This window comes from Chiroxiphia lanceolata, chromosome 1, assembly GCF_009829145.1.
Source record: "Chiroxiphia lanceolata isolate bChiLan1 chromosome 1, bChiLan1.pri, whole genome shotgun sequence".
In the NCBI taxonomy this organism is placed as follows: domain Eukaryota; kingdom Metazoa; phylum Chordata; class Aves; order Passeriformes; family Pipridae; genus Chiroxiphia; species Chiroxiphia lanceolata.
This window is the reverse complement of record NC_045637.1, coordinates 121463372-121482823: the sequence shown is the minus strand read 5'-3', so window position 1 is coordinate 121482823 and position 19452 is coordinate 121463372. Positions and strand designations below refer to the sequence as shown.

At 37.8% G+C, this 19452-nt stretch overlaps 1 long non-coding RNA gene across 1 annotated transcript; it reads right to left on the bottom strand.

Moving 5' to 3' along the window:
- Positions 1-792: 792 nt before the first annotated feature.
- Positions 793-1676, bottom strand: LOC116794212. The gene is made up of 2 exons (XR_004359725.1): positions 1614-1676; positions 793-861 (listed from the first exon to the last, which is right to left on the bottom strand). It is a non-coding gene; the product is annotated as an uncharacterized LOC116794212 (long non-coding RNA).
- Positions 1677-19452: the final 17776 nt, after the last annotated feature.

Genomic DNA, 19452 nt, shown 5'->3' with positions numbered 1-19452 from the left:
AATGAAGGTCTTCAGCACAGACACTACCTTTTCGGGTGATAAGGCTGGCTATCGCTTGTAGCCTACTGAAAGGAACCTAGCCTTTAAAGGATTTGGCCACTACTTGCCAACTACAGCATTGTCTTTATCATATAAGGTAGCAGAGCTGACCTGAGGAGAAGAGAGGTAAGTTTTGTGAGAATAGTCTTTTAAGTGGACCAGCTGACGTGGCTGGAAAAAAATTGAATTTTTGTCAGAGCAGCAAAGCCTTTGTTCTTCCAGCTGAAGCAATTTACTAAAATCTCTTAAATTAAAGATTATAACAGATGTTTTAGGTTCTCTGCAGCCACAGAACAACAATACTGGGTAGGGGAAGGCTATTTAGTCCCTCCCTAGTAGTGTGTACTCTGTCATATGACATCAGCACCGTCTTGGAATGCCCAGCCCTTCCATTTCCCCTTCCACTTATTCAGGTGCTGTGCCTATCCCTGTAGCATACAGGTCACAGACAGGCTGTTTTAACTAAACTCTGAGTTATAGAAAGTTGCAGCCTTGCTGTTCAGAGTTGTTGATTTACCTAGCAGATGCTGAACATCAGCAGATAATACAATCTGGTGAGTGATCTACACAATTTAGGATTTCAGCCTGCAAACTTATGAGGAAAAAAAAACCAACAAAAACTGTTCAGATAAGAACTACTTGGTTCTACTCCTTTTTCATTAAGGACCTTAGCCCTTCTTCAATTGAAATCAATGGAAATTCAACTCTAGGTTAAGCAGACACTACTCAGTTACATGGACAGAGCTGTGCCAATTTAGCTTGGGTTGCGTTTATTCCATTAGATTGCCCTTCATAGCTGAATCCAAAAGGGATGTTTTTGTCCTGTGGAAAAAAAGAGAATGCACAGAGAAGAGAATCAAACTGTAACAAAATGTGAAAATATACTATCCAATCACTTCCTTAACTGAACAGTTAACAAATTACAGTTAGATTTTTTTAAAGTTTTATATTATTGAACATGATAAAAAAAATTTAAAAAGTGCTGAATTTGCACGTTTTTACTCTGAACGTGCATACAGTCGGAGATTGCATGTGCAAATATTTGATTTGCTATATTTTTGCATATCCACTTTTTGCATGTAACCATCTTGGACACTGTACACAAAATTCAGGTTGTTTAGGAAAAAACCCCCAACCAGCCCAAACCCACAACCAACCCCCCCAAAACCCCAAACCAAATAAACAAAACACCCTCCTCCCCCTGACCCAAATCAGATATCTCTTTTTATGGAACTGCGTATGAATAGAACTTAACCTTCTTTCAGATCTGTTTTATGACATTGACTACCACCAGAGTCCCTTGAATGATGGGTTCTACCCATCATTCAAGGCTGTTCCACCCTCTTTCCCCCACCCATCATCTCACTCATTGCTGTGAAGCCATATGGAGCTTTCTAACTCCAACTTTAGCTTCTGTGACCTTGTGTTTGCTGCGGGTCTGACAGCAGGCATTGGCTTATGCTAGCAGTAACTGGGGTTTCCAGCCCAAGCACTTCACAGATCTGAGTCTTAGCTGTCAAGATGAAACATGACCAGGTGAATTAATCTTGTTATGGTCAAATCCTTCTGCTTACCTTAACCTGTATGGAAAAGTTACAGCTTGCAAGATAGGTATTCGAAGTGAGGCCAGTATTTCAAAGGGCTCACTGCATGCAAAGGTATACAGATGGTGTTAAATCTCTGCAGTAATACATGCTATTTGCATTTCACAGACTAGTTAAAGCATAGTCCTTTCAAGTATAAAAATAATTTTACAAGGTCAAAGTGTTGTAGAGAAAAATTATTTAAAAAAATCCTCAAACCCTGAAGAATTTGTCAGGAATTTGCTCACTTCAGACTTAGAATATATTCCCATTTCATACAACCACTTTTTCCTCAGTGTCTCAGGATCTTACTTCCAGTGTAAAGTTGGAGATCTATGAGATCATTCTCCTACGGAAAAAAAATAATATAAAAATTCACTAAGCACTTCATGATGTCAGTTAATTTGACTGATCGCTCTTGATGTGATTTGGCACATTGGAGCAGTGTGATTCATGAGCTAAGAGGGAAGGACTTCTTAGCAATTTGTCCCCAACTTATAATGTGACATCAATGCTTCTTGAAAGCTAATTCCACATACAATAGGCATTCCATTTTCTAAAGATACATCTTCATTTATATTGTTCCACCTAATATTCCTTACTAAGCCTTTAGATTTTGGTCTGCTTAAGATTAAAACATTTTTTTTTAATTATGGGCATTCATCTCTCATCAGAGAAGATAAGCGTACCTTAGGAGAGACATGAGAGAAAGATTTGTGAGACCTAACAGATTTGTACAAGAGAATCATGACAGGTATTTCATAATGGAAAGATCCTCAGAAAGATAATTCTTTATCATACAGATGAGTTTGCTACCTTAGCAGATGTTCACCTTTTAAATAAAAATAAGCTTTTAAGAGATCCTCGGAAATGTCACAGTTATCTCCATTACTAAAAGATATCTTGATTTACACTATTACAGTTGTTGAAACATTCTTAAGCAATAGGTTCTGAAAGCCGTACTTTACCTGCCCCGCAAGACGTTTAATTAATTCCATACTTTCATTGTAGACACTGTAATTAAAATAATTCTTGACTACCTCATGGAATTTTAAACATTTTGAAGAAATGGATTCAGTACAAGATAGTGTGTGTACAGTTCTGCAACTTGGTCTCCCAGCTGTCCAATAAATTGCTGGGAGAAACAATTAGTGTAGAGTCATTTGTTAGAGAATGAACCAAAAATGTATCTAAAAATGTCAGTACTAAATGTGCTGACAATTAAGAGCAAATTACTTAGCAAAGATGCCATGTGTTCATATGTTGCTTCAACTACATGCATTTGGTGTCTAGCACCACATTTTTGCTTAAGACATAATTACACATTTTGTTCAATTTTGTATCTGTACTGGAATAAGGTGATATGATGCCAACACTTTTTAGGCAGGGCTCCCCAGTGATTCGAGTTATCACAGTACCTTTTCATTCCAAGGGCAAAAGTGTTTTCAATTAAATGGGAGGCAGGTTTACTAATTCATTTTCATTATTTTTCCCTTGCCCCACAGAAAGTTTTATAGGGCAACAGAATGAGAAACAGAAATGACTTGATGTGGAATTGATGGTACATGAAAAGATCTCTCAGTGGAAACTGTAAGACTGTCATTGCCCAATCAACTAAAAACTAGATGAGATAAAGCATTTAGTAACCCTTTGCAGAAGACATTGCTGCATTCATTGGGAGTTTTAGGATGACCTACAGGCTTTCAAAGTGGGTCCAGAAGATGGCAACAAAGATGATTAAGGAACTGGAGCATCTCTCTTATGAGGAAAGGCTGAGGGAGCTGGGCCTGTTCAGCTTTGAGAGGAGATGACTGAGAGGGGACCTTATCTATGTATATAGGTATCTGAAGGAAGGGTGTCAAGAGGATGGGGCCAAGCAATAGGGCAAGAGTTAACAGGCAGAAACTGATGTACAGGAAGTTCTACCCGAATACGAGGAAGAACTTCTTTACTGTGAGGTTTACCATGCACTGGAATAGATTGCCCAGAGAGGTTGTGGAGTCTCCCTCATGGGTGATATTCAAGAACCACCTGGAAGCAATCCAGGCTTGAGCAGGGAGGTTGAACCAGATGACCCACTGGATCCCTTCCAGCCTTACCCATTCTCTGTGATTCTCTGTGATTCTATTTTAGATAACAATAAATGAAAACTACTGTATCATGCACATAAGACTGTGGTGAATTGCTAGCACTTCACAGTTCAAAAAACAGGGAAGAGGTCTATTTTAGCACTTACAGCGAGAACCAACTTTGCTTTGACAATCATTTTGTTATACTTTCTAAGCGCTTGGTGTTTTTTTAAAGGTAAATAAGGACAATGGACTAGGAATTTGTTAAAAAGGATCCAGGAGAACACACACTTCCAGCCCTGCTGACAAATCTCTAAGGTTTATTACTTCAAGTTGTGTCCAGATAAAAACATTTGTATTGTTCATATTGAATAAGTATACTGTCTGTAGGTTAATAATAATTTGTAAACATCATACATTTATAGAGAACATCAAGAATATTCTTACCTGCTGCTATTAATTAATTCCATAATGGTAGTTCATACCATATCTTCAGATGAGATTGATTGGTAACATAACCCATAAGAAAACTAAACCAGTTCATCACTGAATAAATTAATTTTCTCCTGCTTACAGTTTTTCATTTCACTTTTTAGAAGCTTCCAAAGTTTTTACCACCATAAAAGAAAATTAAGCACTGTTTTCCTTACCTATATAGAGTCTGGTCTTTCCAGAAATCTTGGCAGAATAAGGAATAATGTCTCGTAGATATGTTGTTTCACTCAGGTCCTCTTTTGTAATAGGCTTGTATTTTGGATAGTCAAACAGTGGGGAAATGGGGTAACTAAACTTCCTCTATCTGTGCAAAAGTTTTTCTGGATAAAATATTGGCAATTTTAAAATCAATGAATAGAGTCAGCCTTAGTCTCTAAATGACATGAACTTTTTCTGTCCTCTTGATCCACTCCAACCCACACTGTAATCCATTTTTCTGCAAAGAAAGTAATCTTATCTAAGTTCTTTATTCCCCATATAATGGGAACTTCTTAGACTTCTTGATTTCTTACTTGCTACTCTTCCCCTTTCAACTTACTATCTTCAACAGGACCCACCTTTCTTGGATTTTCTCTTATTGCTCTTTCATTACCTCCTTTGATAAGTTCTTATTTTTCCATTTCTCTTTCTCCAAGGACATAAGCATGTTCAGAGACACCAGCATTCCTGAACCTTTGGCTGCAATTGTATGTGTGGATGACTTCTGACTCTAGAAGTTCCCTTTCTCCAAGCAGTCTTATGACTGCTCCATGTCTTTAAATCCTTCCTTATTCTGAAATCTCCCTTTCTTACTAATTGTTTCCAGAGCTACCTGGTTTTCACCCTCTCCTGTCCTAGTTAATTTTATATTCAGCCTCGCCAGTCTTTTCCTTTTCTCTTTTCTCTTTTCTCTTTTCTCTTTTCTCTTTTCTCTTTTCTCTTTTCTCTTTTCTCTTTTCTCTTTTCTCTTTTCTCTTTTCTCTTTTCTCTTTTCTCTTTTCTCTTTTCTTTTTAAAATATTGCAATGCAATCTATTATCTTCTTCCAGTAATCTTCAGCAGGCAAATAATTTCTTCTTTCTCTTGTTTTCCTTTCAATTCCCAAGTCCACTTCAAACTCCTCATTAATGTTTGCAGAGACCCTATCCCCATCTTTAGCCATGTTTCATCTCACACTCTTCTTTTTTCAACTTCTCCCATTGCAGTTCCCAGCAGAGAAGGACTTGACCAAGACTTCTTTATCTTTCTTACTTTGTGAACACAAGCATTCTAACACATTTTCCAGTGCAGGGAACAGCTTACTCTTACCAGACTCCTCATTCTCTCCTTTCATTCAAGTTATTTTTAATTTTCTTTAAGGATCATTTATTTCTTCTGGGCCAGCAGTCTATCAATTCTGTCTTCCCTGGGCTACTGTCTTAGAATTTTTTGTCTCTCTATATTTTATTACATTTTGAAAATAGTATTACAATTCTTTCAACAACAGCAAGTTTCTGTGCCATCTTATTATTAGGACAAATATGTAATGCCAGTATATTAATACACATGTCAAAATAAATGCATTTGGCAAGGCTATATTCAAATCTCATCCAAATTTGCCAGTAATTTCTTTTTCCTTTAAAAATTATTTTTCTATGATGGCTGACCAATAAATTTTTTTCTGTTGCTGAAAATTGTCTATGCATGTTTCCTCAGTTTATTGAAGAAAATATTAAAAGATGTTTGGATTGTGAAATACCTGTGTATTTCAATGAGTGAGTTCTTCAAACTATCAGCTATGGTGGTGTTCAACATCTAGAAGCTTAATATATACAAATTAAGATGGGAAGTAAGATTCAGTCTTTTAAGAGTGAGAGTAACTAGCCTTTGGAATAACTTTAATCAGTATATAATGAATGCTTCTCTATTTTAAGCCTTTCAATCAACATTGGATATGTTACCGAAATACACATAGCCCAGTTCAGGCAGAAGTTCTGAGTTTAATGCAGGGATTTCTGGATGAGTTTCCACAACTGACCAGTCAAGATAACTGTTATCCTTAAAGTCTATGGGCAAAGGCCTAGTCCCTTTCAAGTAAACAAAAATATTCTTGATTTCAGTGGGGTCAAGTGTTTATGCATGAAAAATAGAACGAGCCATGGGCAGATAACACTCAGATCTTCCTCTGCTCTTTGGTCCTCATGGGGCTGTGGTGGATCCCACATACCAAAGTGTCCTAACACAGCCTCACTCCAACAACAATCTCTCATGGTTCTTACTAGCATTGGTTTATCAAGTGAAAGGATGACTGTAAATGTTTTAAGTTGCACACCCTATTTTCTTGCTTTGTAGAATAGGAATAGGGTTTGATACATGTTTTAAGATAAGCAAGTACTTTACAGAGCTAAGGTAAAACATATTACACTCTCAGCTGGTTAACAAGGTGGTTATTTTCTTGTTAATAAAGGAGAGGAGAGGCTATTTTTATTTTGTTTGTCAGGTTAGATTTCCTGAGAGGTTACACCATGTGAAAGAAATCTCTCAACTCTCATCTGCAGCAGAATTTAATGCAGTGTGTTTCTTCCCATGGGGCCAGAAACATATTTCTGAGTACAATAACCCTGCATTGAAAGGCTACTGCCTACCAGCTCTGAAAACTAGAATTCTCTATATTGCAGCTCAGGCTTCTTGCCACAATCTCACCCTGAAGTGTTCACTTCAAGGTGTGCCTGTTTTTCACCACATCACTGAGCAGAACACTGTTGAGTTTTTGTCCTCTTTGCTGGTACCAACCAAATTCAAAATAGGTTGGATTTTGGGAGTGCCTGTATGCAAATCCTGAGGAGTGCTGAGGAGGAGTTATTTTTATTTTAGAAACTAAAATACCTCTGAGGACCTGGGACTTTGATTCCAGGAACTAAACTGAAAACACTGGCTGACTAATTCAGTGTACATCTCTTTGAATAGCCATCAGATGGTAGCATCATGGACTGTTATCATTAAAAAGAAAAGTAGACAATGAATGCTCTACCAAGAAATGTATTTGAATTATTTTAATAAATTATGCAGGGTTTTTTAATGTAGGTGATCATCTGGCAAAGGTTAGGTTGAGCCCATCACTCATCTCACTTGTGACCTGTCAAGCACATTAAAATACAAACATCTACTAGTAAGAAGCTAATGCCTTAGACTACAGCATCTCCTCACCTTCCTGCTACTCTGAAGTTCCCAAATGAAATATCAGGTCATTTCCAATAATGACCACACAATCAAACGATCAAGTATAATTAAAACAAGAGATTAATCATTTTTGCCTGCGTCTGCACTCCTGTTTCCACACTGTCCACATGCTGCTATATAATTAAGCACCTAACTGCCAAAGTCTTTTTCTGAATCCAGTATTTCTCTCTTTATCTCTCCCCTTCATCTGTCCTGACTTGCATGTTAATATCCGATCAGAAAATGGCAGAGAACCAGGGTCTGCTCCCACAGAAGCCAATGGCAAAACTCACACTGACTTCAAAGCTTACTTCCCCTGTGTGCACACGTTTACCTGATCATAACTTCATAGTAAAGATAAACATTTTCCCTAAAAACCTAATTATGCTTAATTTAAATGAAAAAACCCACAACCCATACGATGGTCTTTGTTGCATATCAACAAATGCTCTTCTCTTTAAAAAAAGATTAAGAATCCATTAACCCCGAAACTGTCAAATCTCATCCTGAATAACAGTGTCTAATGTTAAAGCTGGCTTATAAAGTGTGGGAGGACAGATAAACTGTCTTTTCCCCTGGGTTCTCTCTTTTTCTTTTCCTTTCCTTTTCAAATGACCCTCCCCAAATAATAGAATGGTGTTTTATGTTTCAAATGTACCATATGGCATGATGTGAGTGCAGTTTAATTACATATTAGCATATTCTTACAACAAGGGTTGGCTGTTTAAAGCAGCTTGACAAAACAGGAATTAAAATATTTGAATCAACACTTTTGGAGGAAATCTGTTTTTGTTATTATGAAAATTTACTTAAATCTTAACTGTGTGATGATCTCACTAATCTTTCACAGCATGAGATTGTGAAACAGCAAGAAAAACTAGACCACCCTTTTTCTGTTTGGGAATAACTGTTATATTAAGGACCACTGACTATATGAATGACAGCAATTCACAGCTTTGTAGGATTACCTGATTTTCACTCTTCATTCAAATTTTGATGTAAAAAATAATTAAAACTAATGATAAGGTCAACATTCCTTTAAATTACAAGGAATTTGCTGGTGAAATTTGCTGGTCAAGATTTACCCTGCTTTCTGTCTCATTAAGAATGTTGCTTTACTGATACATTTAACCATCCTTGTGCTGTCCTCAGCACTTGCAGATGATCAATGGCATCATTTGGTGTCTTAAGAAGAAGGAAGCAATTAGCAGCAAATTCATATGAAAGATTTCTCTGAACATGAACCCTCTCCTACACTCTGCCTTCTCTCCTATTATTTTCTCTGCCATTGCCGAAGCATCATATTCTAAAATACTTTTTAAACAAAACAAACTAAAAACATGCACCCAGACTGTGTATGTCGTCTGCTGCCCTCAGATGGTGCTGAGAACATACTTCTATTTGCAGACTAAAAAACCAGTTTGGGACATTTTTGCAAATGTTTAGACATGAATTTCATGAAATTACTTGTGTTGATAATCACTCACACAAGTAATTGTTTGAAGGCTCAGACCCAACATTTGTTAAGTGGTCTGAATCTTCCCTGTACTGACATTTCAACTCCCCAGTGTTCAATGAAGTAGAGGCAGAGGCATCCTCCAAACATGTTCCTGCAATCCTTTATCAGTGGCATTTTCCTCACAGTTTGTCTTGAATTGTTTTTATTTCACTTCCCATGGGTAAAATTCTTGGCTCTCTATTGTCTGGATAAAGCCTCTATAGCCCTGAAGCCTACAGAAGAGGGATTATGCGGAATTTATACCATGCATTGGCCGGGTGCTGGCTCCATGCACATGGATGAATGGCATCCATGTCAAATTGTTAGTCTCCCCAGAATGCTCTCTATAGTGTTAAAGATGACTCATGTTTCATGGAGATCGGTGGACCAGCAACATCTGATCAGACTTTTCCCATCGTTTGTTCCAGCCACTCTAGGACTGAAAGTTATCTCTGGAGAATTTTTAAGAAGTATAAAAGGAGCATTCAAGAGCTTGTCAGTAAAATGTATATCTAATCCAATTTGTGGGATAATTTCCATTTTAAGCCTGATTTTAGCCTTGGCTAATTTTCTGTAAGCAAAATAAAAGTTACTTTTTTTCATGAGATGTACAAAAATAATACACTTTCCACTGGTAAGCTGTGTGGGAAGAGGAGCACAGCTACTGGAGGGAGTCACAAGGTCAGGAATAGTCAGCCATTTTATCATGATCTCTTTAATAGGTGATCTTGGTCCTAGTTACAAATTGTTCTTCTCCCAGTCTTCCAGGTGAGTGGAAGTATGCGGTGCATAGTACAGTGCATTCATTTCCCTGAATCAAAGTGCAAATCATTACTCTCCATGTGCAGAAGTCTTCTTGAGAGTGATCAACTCTTTTTGCCATACATTCTTGGGGGTACTGTCCTTTCACATGGCCCTTGTCCCATGGGGCAGCAGCCAGCCTTTACTCTGGTATTAATTGCAGGCAGTGGGCCTGTTACATCAGCCTCTGCTATTTGCTGTCCTCCTCTCTTATCGTTTGGAGCCAAATTTGCTTAAGATATTTATTCCCATTCATCTGAAAAACCACCCATAAAGAGCACCAGTAAAATTCTCATTTTGCTTTTTGCCCTTTTGGTAGCACGGCCTTGTCTCTTGCGCACTGCCTCAGAGGACAATGTCAGGAAGCACAGGGAGAATGAGAGAGTGAGGGGTGGATGATGTTTCCCCACACTCTCTGAGAGCAAGGCAGTGCTCTGCCAGATAGGACCGTATGACAGTGAGGTAAAATGGGCAGGATTTTCTGGGAGACCTTGGGAAAGGACTGTATGCTTTGGGTTATATTAGGAGCAGAGCTGGAAAGGTGGTGGCAGCAAATAGTGTAGAAAAAAATTGAATGGAAAGAACTTCTTGAGGGGCAAAGAAACAAGGATGGGCAATGACAGAGAGGGAGTGTGGCTGTAAGTAGTGTAAGAAAAAAAAGAAAAAGTTCAGGAAGGTGAAAAAGGGAAAGCTGTCTTTGGATTGGGAAGATCTGTTCTCATATGGGCCCAAGAACAATTTGTAGTGCTGGTAGCTGCACAGGCAGTGATGCCAGCCTCCAGCCCCATCCTCTGAACACATCAGCATGACATTGGCAAAGTAGCCTATTCACTTAGGTTTTTATCACCAAAATTGCTAACATATATGAGTGAACAAGTGCATTCCCTCTCTTCCTTCTCACCAGGGAAGAGGAAACTATTTAGTACACTTGATTTCTTCAGGTAGGCCAAAGTGTTAAGGTAAACCAGCTGTATTACTAAGAGTTCAACTTTTAGTTCAAATAGTTCAAATTAATTTTTATATTAGGATAACTTTGAAAATAGACTGTGCAGTTTGGCATAATCTAAGTTTAAAGTTGGGTTTCAGTTTGCAGTCTACTTCTGAGACTTCTACTTATGAGAGCAGAAATCTCACAAAGTCCATTTTTGCTAAAGGACAATAGAGGCAACTAAATCTGAGCCAGAAAAAATGATTCAGAATTAGTCCAGAACCAGTTGATTCCTGCCTGAAAATTTGCAGATGAAATGTCTCTGCTCCCTAAAACGCAGATGAATTTGAAGTTTTGGCTTCCTCCAGTCTCTTCTAAATGTCTCTTTTGGTGATGTAAGTTTTTTGGAGAGTACAGGGTCAATAATGCTGAGTTATAGACTGTATTTATAAATTCTGAGCTCTCAAACAAAACCATAAATGTACATTCCATAGTTCCCAGACAAAAATAAACAGAGCCTACTATTTCTAATCCATTCCTCCTTTCCCTTGGTGCTGATTAGATTGCATATCCTGAAAGGGTAGTCAGGCTTTTCTGAAGTTATTTCTTAGAGGTTCATTTGTGATTTAACGCAAATATTTTGTAGATTTGAAAGATATATGGCACAGCTGTTCCTTCTGCATACGACAACTTTTTTCTAAGCTCTTCTGAGGGAAAGAAATCAACTCACAGCTATCCATTTGCCATGGGATGCTGTGGCCTTCTTAAACCCTGAAGAACATCTCATTCCAGAGTCTCAGATAGGGGATGATTTTGACCACACTTATCTGACACTAATTCCATGTTTAGAATATTGAGGGTTGGTATGTTTTTATCTTCTCTTTTAAATAAGTAAAGACATTTCCTATGTCAAAATGAAATGTCTTGTAATGAATTCTGATAAGTCTAGAGTAGCTAAATAAATTTCAAGACTTTACAAGTAATTCAAGTATCACTGTTTCAAATAAAATAATGTGTAAGAATTTGTTTCTGCAAAAATAAATTCCTTATGTGACTTAGCTGAACCCATGCTACTGGCAACTGTCCATATTTTCCCCTCAGATGTTACATTTGTGCTTCAAAACCAAGTGGCTGACACCGAGCTCTCTGACTTTCTCTTTGTACTGCTGTCAGCCTATTCACATGTAAAACAGCACCCAACTGCTTAATCCCAAATCCACATTGAAATCCAGAGTAGCCATTTCAGGTTTGCTGTTTATGGCTCCTCTGTACCTTAGAAAGGATCTGGGTGGTGCCTTGATAGCCTCCTTACTCTCAGTAGATCACCACTAAAAGATTAGTACATTAATGACCAGAGAAATTTTATGAAGGCCAGTGCTTCTGACAATCTGAAGATAAACCAGTACTCCTTTGCCATCAATTATCTGACTGACTCAAAGAAAACATGCGCATTTTAGCTTTTCATATTGAGTACCAATATACACTAGATTAAAGGACAAAAGCATGTCACAACACCAAATCCTATTAAAAAATATATGGATTCAGATAATTGAATACTCCATGGAAGTGACAAAAGCCAGAGTCTAATATGTTATGTATACAAAGGCCTCCATCTCTGTTTATTCCACACTTCCCATCTGATTAGACCTTCAGGGCAAAAACATGTCAGAATTCAGTGACATTTAAATACACGCATTGATAATACAGGAGCATCATGGTTGTGCTGTAATCACACAAAAACCCAATCATTACAAGCCCAGGAAATTAATGATTAAATTGTGCTTCAAAGCAATGTGCACACATAGAGGTGTGGAAATACAGCCCTAAGTAATAGCAACTCTGCTCTTTTCTACCAGTAACATCATGAAATAAAGAAAGTTAGAAGGAAGACAGATTTGTGTTTTCAGGGCTGGATAAATTTAGCTGATTTGCAATGACGTTTTTTCAGACGCCTTTCTCTTCTTGAAAGGAGAAGAATAACAGGTTTTGCTATTTAACAGCCACTTTCAAAAGAATGATATGAGGTATTAACTGGATGCTATTGTCCCTTCTGGAATCATAACAGTTAGCTGATGTAATCATTAATAACAACAAGTTTCCTCCAAATGTAACCTGTTCTGATTTTTTCATATTAATTTGAATTGTATTGGAAGTTTAAGGTTTTTCATTATTCTGCTGTTATCACCTCTGAGACAAAAATACCCTACAAGTATTTCAGCATTTTCTGATTATTTCCCTGTCAATTAGCAACTGATTAAAAGATCTGTTTGAAAATGACAACAAAAACATCCCCTTTCTAGTCTTATAGTACCACAAATGGAGGGAAGCCAACATCTGAGCTTCATTGTGAACAGGAGGGGGTAGATTTTTTTTGGATGATATAGCTGCCTCCTGCCTTACTGAAAGCATTTGTTCTTTTCCTGTGGTGATGTTTCCTTGTTCTCTTAGGCCCTGTTGTATACCAGGGAAATGCCCCTTCCTCTCAGAGTAAACATCTTTCTTTTTAATAATTTTTTGAGACAGGAAACTCAAGGCAGAGGGAGAAGCATGTTGTACCAAGTGCCATGCAAGTATCATGAGTCTCGATTTACAGGAAGCTGAACATGAGCCAGCAGTGTACCCAGCTGGTCAAGAAGGCCAATGGCATCCTGGCTTTTATCAGGAAGTGTGGCCAGCAGAACCAGGGAAGTGATTCTTCCCCTGTACTCAGTGTTGTTGAGGCCACACCTGGAGTACTGTGTCCAGCCCTGGGCCCCTCAGTTCAGGAAGGACATTGAGGTGCTGGAGCAGGTCCAGAGAAGAGCAATGAGGCTGGTGAAGGGACTCGAGCACAAGTCCTGTGAGGGGAGGCTGTTTAGCCTGGAAAAGAGGAGTTTCAGGGGAGACCTCATCACTCTCTACAAGTACCTGAAAGGAGGTTGTAGCCAGGTGGGTGTTGGTCTCTTCTCCCAGGCAACCAGCAGTAGGACAAGAGGCCACGGTCTTAAGCTCTGCCAGGGGAGGTTTAGGTTGGATATTAGGAAGAAATTTTTTACAGAGAGAGTAATCAGACATTGGAATGGGCTGTCCAGGGAGGTGGTGGATTCACTGTCCCTGGAGGTTTTTAAGATGAGACTGGATGTGGCACTTAGTGCCATGGTCTAGTAACCACGGCCGTGTTGGATCAAGGGTTGGACTTGATGATCTTGGAGGTCTTTTCCAACCCAGTTGATTCTGTGATTCTATGATTCTATGAGTCTATCATGTTGGTATTTTTGGTGAGGTCTCTACTCTGTTGGCAGTCTGTATCATTCTTTTTCTGATGTCTCCAGAAGCATTTTTATTATCAAAATGCAAGTGATAGAGGATATTTGAGCTCACTTGCAGAGGAGTAAAATAGAGCTTCATGTCTTCATACTGCCTTCTCTGAGCTGTATGGAGGGACACAGGTCTCGTGAGCTTGACACTTCCTTGTGTTCCATAGAAACAAAGAAACAGAGGAAAGGAGTCTGAGGTTACCAGACATTAGGAAATACTTTTCCACTGTGAGGGTGACAGAGCACTGGCCCAGGGATGGTGTGACATCCCCCATCCTTGGAGATATTGGAAAGCTGTCTGGACACAGTTCTGGGCAACTGGTTGTGGGTGGCCCTGCTTGAGCAGAGGCTGGACCAGACAAACTCCTGAGGTGCCTTCCAACCTCAGCCATTCTGTGAGAAGATTTTAGCATAGGTGTATGCTGCTGTAAGTCAGGATTTCAATCCTGCCTTACAAAATCACACCAGTTTTGAGGGCAAACAACCATTTTCATCAGAAAGTTAAGTTATTTTCTAAACTAGATGTTTAGGCCTTTTTTTTTGTTAAAATGATCGATATCAAAATTAAAAAGTAAATGCGAAGTTATGGCAAATCTCTCTTGCACAAGTAGTGCGGATATATGGAACCTTAAAGTTTTTTACACAAACAGTATTTTTGTCTTCCATCTTTGAGTGCTTTGGGTTAATGGTCATGAAATGCAACGGAATCATGCATATCATTCACACCAGGGTAGATGTTGGCAGCAAGATACACTCCAATAAATCATCTGAATGCCTTTTATGTCTTTGATGGTTCAAAAAGAGTAGTGTTGCAAACAGTGACCTCATGGAAAATCAGATTCTGGACCTTAGGTCAGCTTTTCTGGGTAAATAAATTAAGAAAACACAAATACAAAGAAAAATTATAATAATTTGCGTGCAACTAGAACATGAAAAGGTCTGGACTAATGTATACCAAGGGACTTGATTTCAGCTGGTCTTAGCTTGTTCCAGCATTTTTTTCACGTGTTCTCCTTACTGCATTTTAATTGACCTAGCCAAATGCTGAAAGAACAGTTCACACAGCTTAAAAATAGTCTTGTTCTTTCTTCTTCACAAGCCAGAGGATGAATAATTGTAGAATAATTCTAGAGATTTAATCCCATGGAACTGTACTCCCATAGATTTCAGCATTAGGAAATAGCTGAGAAAAATTCCCATACTGACATGAGAATAGTGCAAAAGCAGGAGTTTTATTAATTCAATCTAATTACATTATTCATCCCTTGCCTAAGTCAAAATCGCTGTTATGCTCCACAAAGACTAGAGTCATAATAAAACCCAAATATTAGAGGTGTTGTTTGACAACATGCAGCTTATGAGAGAAAAGGATTTCCTTTCCTTGAAAAGGATGTCATTATGATCATGGTTACTGATGATTGATTGTAATTATTGTGTTTTGTTTCACTTAATTCCCTCTAGATAGATTCATTGGGTTTCTGCTGTGGGTGTGTGTGAAAGTATTTTTTACTGGACTTCTCACTCAAATATGAACACTGAAGATCTTGTATGGATCTGTTTGGAAATGGTAGCTAGCTTTGTTGAAATGCAGAACATCACCCAGCTGGTATGGTGAAAGCAAATGACACTCAAGCTTCACAGTCTTTGAGAGTATGCTTAAAAACTATTTCCTGTGCATTTTTTAATGCTTCACAGCATTGCCTCTCATCATAACTAATGCTTACTTTGTACCTAATGGTGCGAATATCATGTATGATGGCATTTTATCTGAGGCGGCATAAAAACAGTGCAAGAAATCATTAGAGAAAATGCTAAGCAAATGTGAAAAATCAGCAAAGTTTAAAATGAAATGTTCTCTCTTGATTTCATACATTCCTGGCATAATAATACTGTAGCATATCATTATCATTAGTTGTGCTGCTTGAATTAAGGTTATATAAACCAGTTGGATATACCCTTGTGTTATAAGGCGTTCTTGGCAGTCTGATTCCACCACAGCTGTCTTAGCCGCACTTTTATAGGAAGCCCTGGAATGAAAGACAATATATCTAACCACCAGTTTGACCCTTTCTTCATTTTGGGTATGGGTTTGCTACATAAAAAGATGGAGAGAAAACTTACATTTCCACAGCCCCTAAACAGAGGCCAGAAATGGTGAGAAATATACAACTAGCAAGAGATGATTAAGACAACGCCTGTAAGGAGTTGAAACCAAGTTTCAAACACTATCTCAGGTAGCTTAATGTTGTAGTCAAATCAGCCATACTAGTTGGGAAAGGAAATATTTAATCACAATAATTTTATTTTTTTCTTTTTCCTTATTCCAAATAGTGCTGAATTCTCACTTGAAACCAACGTATTTACAGGGAGCAATTGTGAGGATTGTGGCTTTGTGCTTCTATTTTAGCCTTTGAAAACCATGACTGAAAGAAAAATATATAGGCTAAATTGTATTTTCCATCTTCTCTTTCCCCTTCTCTCCCATCAAAATAATTAGGAATTTGTGCTTGTGTCCACAATGCTGTTTCATTCCATTCAGCCATTCCATGAAGCAGACTTAGATAGTTGAGCTACTTTGAGTCCAGAGCTAAAATTCATATCTTCTAACAACAATACGTATTCCATTCACATATAAGCATTACAAATTCAAACTCACTTGCTATATACAAATTTAGTATAGTTATAAAGGTAGAAAGGTGTACATTACTACAAAAAAACCCCCCAAAACAAATTATCCTAAGAGCCCAATGATACCATGCTTTCAAAATTGCAGATGCTATATTATATGCATTGTCAACATGTCACAAAGATTCTCTTCTGAGGATGGCCTCTGATTTGTATTGAGACAAAAATGTTTAGGACCCACTGAGGATACGAATATTTCCTGTCACTCTCCCATGTGTAGGGACTGGGCATGTGCACAGATAAAGGCTCACCAGATGTCATGTGCACTTTTACAACGTCACTCAAGATAACTCTAAGTTTGGTGCAACAGCTCTGAGAGAACACTGCATTATTATGTTTCAAAACATTTTGCTCACATTTCAGTGCATCTGCTGGCCTAAGCATAACCGAGCAGTGAGATGCTGACTGCAGTCTCTCCGAATCAGATCAACAAGACAGCTGTAATGATTAGCCTGATAAGCCTAATAGTTATGGTGGAGACACCATACGCAGCACAAGTGAGTACTTGGGACACAAAGTCATGCACTTCATGTTTGTGTATACCAACATATTTCTAACTGCTAATTTCTGTTTCACAGCACTGGACTACACGGCGGAGAGAGAATTGAAGCAAACTGAGTCGAAGGCATCAGTGAAATGCAAGCTATGGTTTTAAATGGCAGCTGTAGCCTACATGAGGCAAGAAGATGTTCAAAAGCAGTAGGACCCTGTTAAAACCTTTTTTTTTTTTCAGGGATATTTTATATCAAAGAACAAAACCATTTTCTTTTTGTGGTAATAATGTCTATCACAAAGTTTTCAGGGAATCATGAAGAACAAGAAGACAGAGAGGAAACAGACCTCCAAATACATTTCCTTCCTGCACAGTTTCTGCTGAAGTGAATTTTAATTTTATACAGAAAATACTTGTGCCATATCTATATCCTGTTACATTCCCAGACATTCTCTCAAAAGAAAAACTAACTGCACAATGCAAATTTTTATGCACCTAAGTGATATGTGCTCAGAATAGTGATTGGCCCCCTGTGGTATTGGGAAAAAATGAAAATCTTTGCTAATTAAATGCCTTTATAATAAGGAAATTTAATGTTTACTATTATGAAATCAAGAATGAGAATTTCTTCCATTTTGAAGAGCTATTATTCACTACTGTGCCAGAGCAACCACTAATTTTATTTTCAGGTCAATAGTTTATATGTTGAGTTAATAAATGTGAAATGTTAATGCAGTATCACACAGCAATTTAGGCCTCTGGGTCCTAGTAACATCCCTTCTAATCAGCACACTCTGCAGTGATATATAGGGTTATCTGTAGGGACAGATGAATCACACAATACAGAGAGCTGCTGTTAGCTCTCATAATGATTCCAAGCTGGACAAACCTCTCCAAAAAGTAACTGACCATACAAGCTTTTAAAAATCTCGTTTGTCTAATAAAATCTGTATAATTGTGAAACTTGTTTTCTCAAGAGATATAATGCATATTTATTCTCTGTCTCAGGCCAGTTGAGCTAATAATGGTTGCAATCAATAAGAAAGTCTTTCATGAGTACAGTTTTCTAATAGACACTTTAAGAGTCTCCAGCTATCAGATGAACCTACTTACAATCTCGTGGGCAATTTACCGGAGACATCTTGCAAAAATTACTTAGAGGAGTTAACACTTATTTTCACTTGAAGCTTGTGAAAACGCTGTGAGGTCAAGGGAAAGAAAAGGTATTTTATCTCTGCATTAGAATGGTAACTAACAGGTTCAACTTTCAAAGGCTCTTCTTCACAGCCTCTGAAACAACACAAGGAATGGTTGCAGGCCAGCTTTCACATGCAACTCAATACGAGAACTTGAGGTTTACATAGGCTAAAATTTTTCCTATGAAAACCAGGCAAGCAATATTGCATTAAAAGTTAAGATAACATATTTGAAAAATTTCCCCTAATTGTCTAGTGTGTTATGCTTGCAGATAGATTCACTGCCAAGGTATGTTTATGGGGCACATGAAAGTCATTGCTGTTCTCTTTTTGTTCCTCTTGCCTGCTTTAGTTGTTTAGGTTCTCTAACATTTTCCATATGCAAGTGATGGCAGCAGAAGGCTTTGACATGAGGTTGTGTCTGTAGCTCTTCTCGATAATCAGGTCCATTCTTGGGGCTAAGCTGCACTCAACAAACTCTTTGGCTTTGTGAAGTCTGGGCTAGTAACTTGTATTCTAGATCAAACAAGCCAATGTAACTGTTTTGTCGTGCCATGGGGCCAACAGATTTCCTGATTATACCATGATTCCTGTAGTAGTTTATTTTTATTTTGAAGCCACGAGTCCTAGGACCAAGAGGATTCTGACTTTTTTTCGAAAGATAAGACTTTCAAATAATCTTCTTTGTGAAGGAAAACTTGAAATTGTAACTGAAGGGCAAACATGGAGTGTGGAGCTTCAGACTTTAACTTGTTATTTTTAAATACCCTGATTTCTAAACAAATCTCCTTATTTTTGCAATTATCTCCAATAATGGTGCCACAAGTTCTAACAAGCACATTTTTATTATTATCTTGCTGTTGTTATTTTTATGAATAATGGTGTTTCTATCTCAACAGTTATTTTAAAGTGATGCTTGAAAGCCAGCCAAGAAGAAGTATGTTCACATCAGATTTTGTTTAAACAGTTGCAAACGGTGTTCTGTCTCAAATACATTACAAAGATATTGTCTAGGATTTCTTATGTAATACCTCTGTAATTTTTTTTCTGAAAGATGAAAATTAAAAATTCTGATAAACTGAATCAAAGGTGTAAACTTTATACCTTACCGTGCTAGTGATTAATGTTTTTTCCTTTACTATATGGGAAAAAAAAAGGTAATAACATGTTACACCCTTCACACAGAGAACTTG